The following is an 11,846-nucleotide window of genomic DNA, read 5'->3' as shown; positions in this document are numbered from 1 at the left end:
CACACGCAGAATACTCAGGTTAAACTTGACGAGCCTAGCATATGCAGATATGGCCTCGGAACACGGAGACCGAAAGGTCGAGCGTGAATCATATAGTAGATATGATCAACATAACGATGTTCACCATTGAAAACTAATCCATTTCACGTGATGATCGGTTATGGTTTAGTTGATTTGGATCACGTGATCACTTAGAGGATTAGAGGGATGTCTATCTAAGTGGGAGTTCTTAAGTAATATGATTAATTAAACTTAAATTTATCATGAACTTAGTACCTGATAGTATCTTGCTTATGTATGTTTGATTGTAGATAGATGGCCCGTGCTGTTATTCCGTTGAATTTTAATGCGTTCCTTGAGAAAGCAAAGTTGAAAGATGATGGTAGCAATTACACGGACTGGGTCCGTAACTTGAGGATTATCCTCATTGCTGCACAGAAGAATTACATCCTGGAAGCACCGCTGGGTGCCAAGCCTGCTGCTGGAGCAACACCAGATGTTATGAACGTCTGGCAGAGCAAAGCTCATGACTACTCGATAGTTTAGTGTGCCATGCTTTACGGCTTAGAATCGGGACTTCAACGACGTTTTGAACGTCATGGAGCACATGAGATGTTCCAGGAGTTGAAGTTAATATTTCAAGCAAATGCCCGCATTGAGAGATATGAAGTCTCCAATAAGTTCTATAGCTGTAAGATGGAGGAGAACAGTTCTGTCAGTGAGCATATACTCAAAATGTCTGGGTATAATAATCACTTGATTCAAATGGGAGTTAATCTTCCAGATGATTGCGTCATTGACAGAATTCTCCAATCACTGCCACCAAGCTACAAGAGCTTCGTGATGAACTATAATATGCAAGGGATGAATAAGACTATTCCCGAGCTCTTCACAATGCTGAAAGCTGCGGAGGTAGAAATCAAGAAGGAGCATCAAGTGTTGATGGTCAACAAGACCACTAGTTTCAAGAAAAAGGGCAAAGGAAAGAAGAAGGGGAACTTCAAGAAGAAAGGCAAGCAAGTTGCTGCTCAGGAGAAGAAACCCAAGTCTGAACCTAAGCCTGAAACTGAGTGCTTCTACTGCAAGCAGACTGGTCACTGGAAGCGGAACTTCCCCAAGTATTTGGGAAGGATGGCAAGGTGAACAAAGGTATATGTGATATACATGTTATTGATGTGTACCTTACTAGAGCTCGCAGTAGCACCTGGGTATTTGATACCGGTTCTGTTGCTAATATTTGCAACTCGAAACAGGGACTACGGATTAAGCGAACACTGGCAAAGGATGAGGTGACGATGCGCGTGGGAAATGGTTCCAAAGTCGATGTGATCGCGGTCGGCACGCTACCTCTACATCTACCTTCGGGATTAGTATTAGACCTAAATAATTGTTATTTGGTGCCAGCGTTGAGCATGAACATTATATCTGGATCTTGTTTGATGCGAGACGGTTATTCATTTAAATCAGAGAATAATGGTTGTTCTATTTATATGAGTAATATCTTTTATGGTCATGCACCCTTGAAGAGTGGTCTATTTTTGATGAATCTCGATAGTAGTGATACACATATTCATAATGTTGAAGCCAAAAGATGCAGAGTTGATAATGATAGTGCAACTTATTTGTGGCACTGCCGTTTAGGTCATATCGGTGTAAAGCGCATGAAGAAACTCCATACTGATGGACTTTTGGAACCACTTGATTATGAATCACTTGGTACTTGCGAACCGTGCCTCATGGGCAAGATGACTAAAACGCCATTCTCTGGTACTATGGAGAGAGCAACAGATTTGTTGGAAATCATACATACAGATGTATGTGGTCCGATGAATATTGAGGCTCGTGGCGGATATCGTTATTTTCTCACCTTCACAGATGACTTAAAGCAGATATGGGTATATCTACTTAATGAAACATACGTCTGAAACATTTGAAAAGTTTAAAGAATTTCAGAGTGAAGTTGAAAATCATTGTAACAAGAAAATAAAGTTTCTACGATCTGATCGTGGAGGAGAATATTTGAGTTACGAGTTTGGTGTACATTTGAAACAATGCGGAATAGTTTCGCAACTCACGCCACCCGGAACACCACAGCGTAATGGTGTGTCCGAACGTCGTAATCGTACTTTACTAGATATGGTGCGATCTATGATGTCTCTTACTGATTTACCGCTATCGTTTTGGGGTTATGCTTTAGAGACGACCGCATTCACGTTAAATAGGGCACCATCGAAATCTGTTGAGATGACGCCTTATGAACTATGGTTTGGCAAGAAACCAAAGTTGTCGTTTCTTAAAGTTTGGGGCTGCGATGCTTATGTGAAAAAACTTCAACCTGATAAGCTCGAACCCAAATCGGAGAAATGTGTCTTCATAGGATACCCAAAGGAGACTATTGGGTACACCTTCTATCACAGATCTGAAGGCAAGACATTCGTTGCTAAGAATGGATCCTTTCTAGAGAAGGAGTTTCTCTCGAAAGAAGTGAGTGGGAGGAAAATAGAACTTGATGAGGTAACTGTACCTGCTCCCTTATTAGAAAGTAGTTCATCACAGAAACCGGTTTCTGCGAAAGCTACACCAATTAGTGAGGAATTTAATGATGATGATCATGAAATTTCAGGTCAAGTTACTACTGAGCCTCGTAGATCAACCAGAGTAAGATCCGCACCAGAGTGGTACGGTAATCCTGTTCTAGAAATCATGCTACTAGATCATGATGAACCTACGAACTATGAAGAAGCGATGGTGAGCCCAGATTCCGCAAAATGGCTTAAAGCCATGAAATCTGAGATGGGATCCATGTATGAAAACAAAGTATGGACTTTGGTTGACTTGCCCGATGATCGGCAAGCAATTGAGAATAAATGGATCTTCAAGAAGAAGACTGACGCTGGCGGTAATATTACTGTCTACAAAGCTCGGCTTGTCGCAAAAGGTTTTCGAAAAGTTCAAGGGGTTGACTACGATGAGACCTTCTCACCCATAGCGATGCTTAAGTCTGTCCGAATCATGTTAGCAATTGCCGCATTTTATGATTATGAAATTTGGCAGATGGATGTCAAAACTGCATTCCTGAATGGATTTCTGGAAGAAGAGTTGTATATGATGCAACCGGAAGGTTTTGTTGATCCAAAGGGAGCTAACAAAGTGTGCAAGCTCTAGCGATCCATTTATGGACTGGTGCAAGCCTCTCGGAGTTGGAATAAACGCTTTGATAGTGTGATCAAAGCATTTGGTTTTATACAGACTTTCGGAGAAGCCTGTATTTACAAGAAAGTGAGTGGGAGCTCTGTAGCATTTCTGATATTATATGTGGATGACATATTACTGATTGGAAATGATATAGAATTTCTGGATAGCATAAAGGGATACTTGAATAAGAGTTTTTCAAAGAAAGACCTCGGTGAAGCTGCTTACATATTAGGAATAAAGATCTATAGAGATAGATCAAGACGCTTAATTGGACTTTCACAAAGCACATACCTTGACAAAATTTTGAAGAAGTTCAAAATGGATCAAGCAAAGAAAGGGTTCTTGCCTGTGTTACAAGGTGTGAAGTTGAGTCAGACTCAATGCCCGACCACTGCAGAAGATAGAGAGAAAATGAAAGATGTTCCCTATGCTTCAGCCATAGGCTCTATCATGTATGCAATGCTGTGTACCAGACCTGATGTGTGCCTTGCTATAAGTTTAGCAGGGAGGTACCAAAGTAATCGAGGAGTGGATCACTGGACAGCGGTCAAGAACATCCTGAAATACCTGAAAAGGACTAAGGATATGTTTCTCGTATATGGAGGTGACAAAGAGCTCATCATAAACGGTTACGTTGATGCAAGCTTTGACACTGATCCGGACGATTCTAAATCGCAAACCGGATATGTGTTTATATTAAACGGTGGAGCTGTCAGTTGATGCAGTTCTAAACAAAGCGTCGTAGCGGGATCTACATGTGAAGCGGAGTACATAGCTGCTTCGGAAGCAGCGAACGAAGGAGTCTGGATGAAGGAGTTCATATCCGATCTAGGTGTCATACCTAGTGCATCGGGTCCAATGAAAATCTTTTTTGACAATACTGGTGCAATAGTCTTGGCAAAGGAATCCAGATTTCACAAGAGGACCAAGCACATCAAGAGACGCTTCAATTCCATCCGGGATCTAGTCCAGGTGGGAGACATAGAGATTTGCAAGATAGATACGGATCTAAATGTTGCAGACCCGTTGACTAAGCCTCTTCCACGAGCAAAACATGATCCGCACCAAGACTCCATGGGTGTTAGAATCATTACTGTGTAATCTAGATTATTGACTCTAGTGCAAGTGGGAGACTGAAGGAAATATGCCCTAGAGGCAATAATAAAGTTATTATTTATTTCCTTATATCATGATAAATGTTTATTATTCATGCTAGAATTGTATTAACCGGAAACATAATACATGTGTGAATACATAGACAAACTTAGTGTCACTAGTATGCCTCTACTTGACTAGCTCACTAATCAAAGATGGTTATGTTTCCTAACCATGGACAAAGAGTTGTCATTTGATTAATGGGATCACATCATTAGTTGAATGATCTGATTGACATGACCCATTCCATTAGCTTAGCACCCGATCGTTTAGTATGTTGCTATTGCTTTCTTCATGACTTATACATCTGATCACGAAACCCCCCGGGGGGTTATTGGGCCTACATGTGATCATGTAGGCCCAATAACCCCCCGGGGGGTTCCGGTAACCCCCCAGTACTCCGATAAAATGCCGATTTCACCCGGAACGATTCCGATGTCCAAATATAGGCTTCCAATATATCGATCTTTATGTCTCGACCATTTCGAGACTCCTCGTCATGTCCGTGATCACATCCGGGACTCCGAACAACCTTTGGTACATCAAAAAACATAAACTCATAATATAACTGTCATCGAAACCTTAAGCGTGCGGACCCTACGGTTCGAGAACAATGCAGACATGACTGAGACACATCTCCGGTCAATAACCAACAGCGGGACCTAGATGCCCATATTGGCTCCTACATATTCTACGAAGATCTTTATCGGTCAGACCGCATAACAACATACGTTGTTCCCTTTGTCATCGGTATGTTACTTGCCCGAGATTCGATCGTCGGTATCCAATACCTAGTTCAATATCGTTACCGGCAAGTCTCTTTACTCGTTCTGTAATACATCATCCCGCAACTAACTCATTAGTTGCAATGCTTGCAAGGCTTATGTGATGTGCATTACCGAGAGGGCCCAGAGATACCTCTCCGACAATCGGAGTGACAAATCCTAATCTCGAAATACGCCAACCCAACATGTACCTTTGGAGACACCTGTAGAGCACCTTTATAATCACCCAGTTACATTGTGACGTTTGGTAGCACACAAAGTGTTCCTCCGGTAAACGGGAGTTGCATAATCTCATAGTCATAGGAACATGTATAAGTCATGAAGAAAGCAATAGCAACATACTAAATGATCGGGTGCTAAGCTAATGGAATGGGTCATGTCAATCAGATCATTCAACTAATGATGTGATCCCATTAATCAAATGACAACTCTTTGTCCATGGTTAGGAAACATAACCATCTTTGATTAACGAGCTAGTCAAGTAGAGGCATACTAGTGACACTCTGTTTGTCTATATATTCACACATGTATTATGTTTCCGGTTAATACAATTCTAGCATGAATAATAAACCTTTATCATGATATAAGGAAATAATAATAACTTTATTATTGCCTCTAGGGCATATTTCCTTCAGCTAAGAAGTTGATTGGATGGGAACTTGTTCTACATCTGCACTTGTTGCTCAACCTAAATACATGAGTTGGATTTCTTCCCAACTTTAGTACATAAAGTTCTCAAATTAATGTTCTACTACATAAAATTTGAAATCCGCAAACATTTTTTAGTACACAAACATTTTTCTAATATACGGTGAATATTTTTCATCTACTGATTTTTTTAATATATGGTGAAAATTGGTGTAATATATGCTGACATGTTTTTAAATACTACATATTGAACATATAGATAAACATTTTATAATATATGATAAACATTTTTGTAATACTAGTTGAATGCCCGTGCGTTGCCACGGACATACGAAATACGAAGTGTGATGTGAAAAGATTACTCAACAAAGTGATAGCATAGACTGGGATATTTTAAATGAATGTTTTTTATAGAATATATTTTGACAAAAAACAATGTCAAAGATAATTCAAAATCCTTGAACATGGACAAACTTTTTTTTTAGAACCGACAAACTTGTTTTTAAATGTAGAAAATAACTAAATCATCCATGAAATTAGCACATCCCTTAAAACACCATGGACACAACTAAATATGATGAAACAGTCACCTACATAGTAGATACAAACTGAATACGTGATAACTACAATTACAAATTGAAACCCGCAATCATGCGTAACAAACATAACCAATGTCTACCATATGTAGTACATGCGCCGAGCTTTCTTTGTATATATTCTGTGTCGGGATCCTTTGTAGACAACTCGTTTGTTAGAAAAGCCCACCTCCACTAAATAAATTGCTGAACAAACTTCATATCAATTAACCGACCTATTATTTTCTGGCGAATATCTGCAAAAATATATATTATAAGTATTGCATTTAATAATATTTAAACTTTGTGTACTACATATGAAAATTGAACCGCATCTTTTAACCTGTGACGGAGGGAGTAAGTTGATAATAAGTCATAATTACTCACCATGAAGTGCGTGTGCTGCACTATGATCTGGGTTGAATACAAGGGTAGTGTAATTTGAAGTTTTCAGAATTCCTATTGCCAAAATAAAAAAATATTTAGGTCGACATAACAGTACAGTTGATAATCACTGTGAAATTAAGACCAATGAAATGGTAAGGTTGATAATCACGGTGAAAGTAAGTAATATTTGTATTTGCTCTTCTTGCCATCACTGTGAACTCCTCGGACCGAACGCCTTATCCTCTCCCTCCGTCACTTTTTCCTTCTGGGCTTCTTTTCCCCATCCCATCGTCTTCACTGAGAGAGAGAGAGAGAGAGTCGAGCTGGAGCAGCCGCTCACCGGTGAGGCCTCGCCGCGTCCCGTCGGTGGCTTAGATTTCGGGGAGGCGCTCGAGGGGAGCGACGGCGGCGGCGACCTGAGAGGCGGCGGAGGTGCCGCTCGCAGGAAGTGGCGGTGGCGGCGACTGCCACACCAGCGGAGCTGTCCAATGCCACAGCAGGGGCCTACCACGGCTCCGGCAAGGTGCCTGCGTTGCAAGCGGGGAGCGAAGACGGCGGCGACCTGGGAGGCAGCGGAGGTGCTGCTAGCAGGGAGCGGCGGCAGCGGCGGCGACCGCCCCTCCAGTGGAGCAATCCAGGCGGCGGAGGCGGCGTGCTTGGTGGATTGACGATGACGACGGCACCCTTCGCTAGAAGATCACCCGGTGGATTGACGACGACGACGAACGGACCTCGTCCTCAACATGTGTGGTACATTACAACAACTTGGTCTCAAATTTTGCCCACATCTGAGCATCTCAAGCAGAGCATGTCTGAAACGTATCTTTCTTTCTGGACAGAGCGATTGGCAACATCGACACCAGTGGTACGACTACGAGTATGCATTTCAACATGGCAAATTTTGTGTGGAAGATGGTAATTTAGTGAGTTGAAATTTCAATTTGCCATTAAATTTAGATAGTTCATTTTCACATGGCAATTTCTTTCTTCGACCCTGCATCTGCGACACCTCCAGTTCGTCTACGATGTATCAACTGCAGGATACAAGTTCGCTAGTGTTTTTGTGTCCTTCCATTGCACATTGCTGCAACATTTTTTGTAGGCTGCCAGTTTGTGGTTTGTTCTAGAGCACATGGCAAGTTGCAGATAAAAATGTGACCCCCCCCCCCCCCCCCCCCCCCCTCTAAAAAATGATGGAAAATTTGTTTTGCAGTGATGGCAAGTTGATATGCACCCCCATTGCAAATTTGCCATGTTTTTTGTTTGGGAAACAACAATAATTGACATGGAAAATTCATATATTTGACATCTTTTTGCAAGAATATCATTTTGGTTTAGTCATCTTATTGCGGTAAAAATGTCATGGCCATTTCAATATGTAGTTTTTGCTTTTGGCGGTACAGATGTCATGGCAATTTTGTGTAGAAACATGGCATATGCACTCCAATTTACATTATGTAAGTTGCCATGGCAATATAGTCTTCTTAAGGGTGTGAAGGGTGTGACAAAGTCAGGCATGTTAGTTGTATGTAGTTACAGTCTACTACAGAAGATGGTTAACACCTTAATGTTGTGACTCAAGTGTTCTCAGTGATGTTTTGACTTTTGACTCAAGTGTTCTCAGTGATGTGCTTGAGTTTCTTGAAACTTCCAAAAAGGGAAAAAAAAACCTATGGTTAAGGAGGCTAGTTCCTCTTCCTGGAGAGTCGACCTGTCAATCCTGACCAAATTTCGAATTGTACACACACACAATGCATTTCAACAAAGCAAAACACAACGAGAAAATCGTATAGATTTATGCAAGGTAACCTGACATAAAAGTTAGAACTCTTCAATGGTGACAATCATACTGATGTACCAATTGTAAAAATCAAATGCAAAGCTCGGTCTGCATCTTTTGGCAAATGAGCTCAGTAGAACATGCTATAATGGTATTGGCCAAAGCTTCCATTTCGAGTGGTGCTTGTATTCAGGGTCTAATATGACTCATTCACTAGTCACTGCAACGCTCTATTTGAATAGCTTAAGGGTTGATGTTTCCAATCCTGTACATGGCACTTTGGACACATTCTGCAATGAATTTGGAGGCCTGAAATTGATGTTTAGGAAAGTGTTAGAATTTAAGGACACCTGCGTGCTAAATCTTATCACAGAGCTACAGAAAAAAGTAGATGAACAGATTATATTCTTTTTGTTCATATAGAAGTATCTATTGGCTTGAAAGACTCATCCTTTAATAGTATAGATATGAGGAGCTCACTGATGGCAAACTCAGCTGAAATTTGGGTTGTTCATAAATTATCAGATACATAGTTACTTATCCATGTATTTCTAACAAGAGATTCTTGCAACTGAAGTTTAAGTCATTATTTTTATTGGTATATGATATTAGATGCCTCAGGTTTTTACCATATTAAAAAGCATATGAATTAGGAAGAAATACGAAACCTTAGTAATCTTGTTCTTCTTTACCAAGTCACTGTCCAAGTATCTTCCTCCTGCATATGTTGGAAACTTCACGCTGTCTCTTGTTATTTCCAGCTTAAACAGGTGCATCTTTGACCAAGTATAGGACGGGCAGATGTCGCGAAATGAATACTCATGGTTTCTGAAGACTGACTATGCCTGAGTACTACACAGCAACAAACTCAGGTTAGTGTGCATTAAGATCTACAATAGTTATGTGGTTGTAATGTACAAATGAACATACTTTACCTTGACATGCTATAATTTGATCCGGCGACTTCATGTGCTAAGGACTTCCTTGTACACTATGTTCTTCATGGTCGTTAATAAGGGCTCAGATCTTTTTCGCTTCTTTGAATTCTTGCTTTCTTCCTTACCCTTGCCCTTACCCTTCCCATTGTCCTTGATGGCGAGAATCTTAATGTTCCTCTTCGCTGTGGCTCTAGACAATGCGATGTAGAGCTGACCGTGAGAGAAAATTGGGTCCGGTAGGTACACACCGACAATTGGGATGGTCTGCCCTTGCGCCTTGTTGATTGTCATGGCAAAGCTGAGCCTAATAGGGAACTGCTTCCTCTTGAACTTGAAAGGGAATATATCGCCATCGGATGGGCAGAGAGGTATCCGAGGAAGGAACACCCTCCTACGAGCATGTTGTCCTAGCACGATTTCTGCATCAATGGCGTTCCTCTGAAAACCCCGGACCACAAGCCTTGTGCCGTTACACAACCCATTAGCTGGATCAATGTTTCTCAACAGTATAACAGGGCAATTTATCTTTAATTTGAGTGCATGCGGAGGCAGCCCGTTGGGAGTCAGGTTATTAAGGAATTCGAGGGCATAGTAGCCGTGTGGATCATCCTCTGCACTATCAAAACTGTGGTAGATCTTCTCTTCGCCCTGGAAGCACTCTATCATGCGCGTATTGATCTTATCAACGTTGTCGTTCTTGGTAGAGAGGATCGCTCGAGATGTCATGTAATTTGGATCAGCCATGTTGTCGTCCAGAGCAGGAAATACTTGGTCGATTAGCTTCTCTAGGTCAGCGCCGTCTCCTGTTGGCGGCACACAAATATCTTCGGGGAGCCTTATGTTTCCTTCCTCGTCAGTTTCCTCGGTCCCGTTACCTACCCGTAGCAAGTAATCTGCGAACCACAGGTCGTTATGCGCCCTCATGTCGGTGACGAGCCTTAGCTGGCGCATGCCGTTCCAAAGGTACGAACTCCGCAGGGTTGCATCGATTATCTGACCCCGTGACCCCTTCCTGACGACCGGAAGCACCTGCCTGAAGTCCCATCGAACACGACTGTCTTTCCCCCGAATGGTCGGTCCCGTCATCCCATGATGTCCTGCATGCTATTGTCTAGTGCCTCAACCGCTTGCCTCTTCGTCATGGTGGCCTCGTCCCATAGGATGAGTGAAGCCATGTGCAGGAGCTTGGCCGTCCCACTTTGCTTCGTGAAGCTGCACGACCCTCCATCTTCAATGTTGAGTGGGATCTTGAACCTCGAGTGGGCTGTCCTCCCTCCAGGCCTCTGCTCAGGGTTTAGCGAGGACGCCAAATCAGCGTCGTTCGCGTCAACCTCGATGGCGGACTCCTCGGTGACTTCTTTGGCCTCACCTCCAGTAGTGTCATAGGTCTCGTCGATGTCCGGAAGAGGGAACACCGCTATGTCTTTGCCCATGGACTGTAGCATGCCCCTGATGTCAAGCAACACCATCTGCTCCACTGCCTTTGAGCGCGTGTGTGTTCGACGGTAGTCATCAGACATCGCGTCTAGGTGCCTATCCCATAGACCGCACACATCACCTGGCTCGCAGAATACCAAGATAGTTGCAAAGAGCCTCCTGAGTGAGGCTGGCATTGCAAACTGTGTTGACTCTGTAAGACACTCGTCAAGTGTGTTGTCGGCCTCAATGAAGCCCAGTCTCTCGGCAGCCTCATGGAAGCTATCACATAGCACTCCATCCACGGTCCGCAGGTCCTCGAAGGATGTCTTGCCTGGTACGTGATTAAGAAGCACTCGCAGAAAGTACCGCTCCCCCTCGGCTGGATGGGCTGACACGATTCGACCTACTTGGTGCTTCTTTTCTCTTCGCTTCCAGTATTTCTGTCTCTGCCATGTGAAACTTCCCGGAAAGTCCTTGTACAGGATATCCCAAGCCCACACGTGCTGCTGATTAGCGAGGAAATACTCTGTCAGCATTGACTTAGATGCAGTATCACGGGCGACGACATCGATCAGGTCCTCTCCTGCTTTGAATGTGACACTATTCATATTAGGGAGATGAAGCGGCAACTGTAGGACCGACGGGAAACTCTCAGAAAGGTTGAAGCCGAATATGCTCCACATCGCCTCTGGTGGAGTAACCCATCTCGCATCAACGTACCTTTTAATATCGTCTACAACCCCGTTGCTGTCAGGCTGGTCAATGATGAACGAAGCTCGATCGTGACCCTTGTATACGTATTTCTAAAGGTACTTGACGGCCTTGATGCTGGAGCACACCTCGACATTTATGTGGCAGTTGAACATCCGCAACAGATAAGGGTTGTAAGGCACGACCCATCTGTTATCCAGCATTTGACGGCGGACCTTAGCCTGACGACCATCGTCCCGCCGTCGATAAACCG

This window comes from Triticum urartu, chromosome 4A (genome assembly GCF_056163025.1).
Source record: "Triticum urartu cultivar PI428250 chromosome 4A, HENAU_Tu73, whole genome shotgun sequence".
Classification (NCBI taxonomy): Eukaryota; Viridiplantae; Streptophyta; class Magnoliopsida; order Poales; family Poaceae; genus Triticum; species Triticum urartu.
This window is presented reverse-complemented; position numbering follows the sequence as displayed.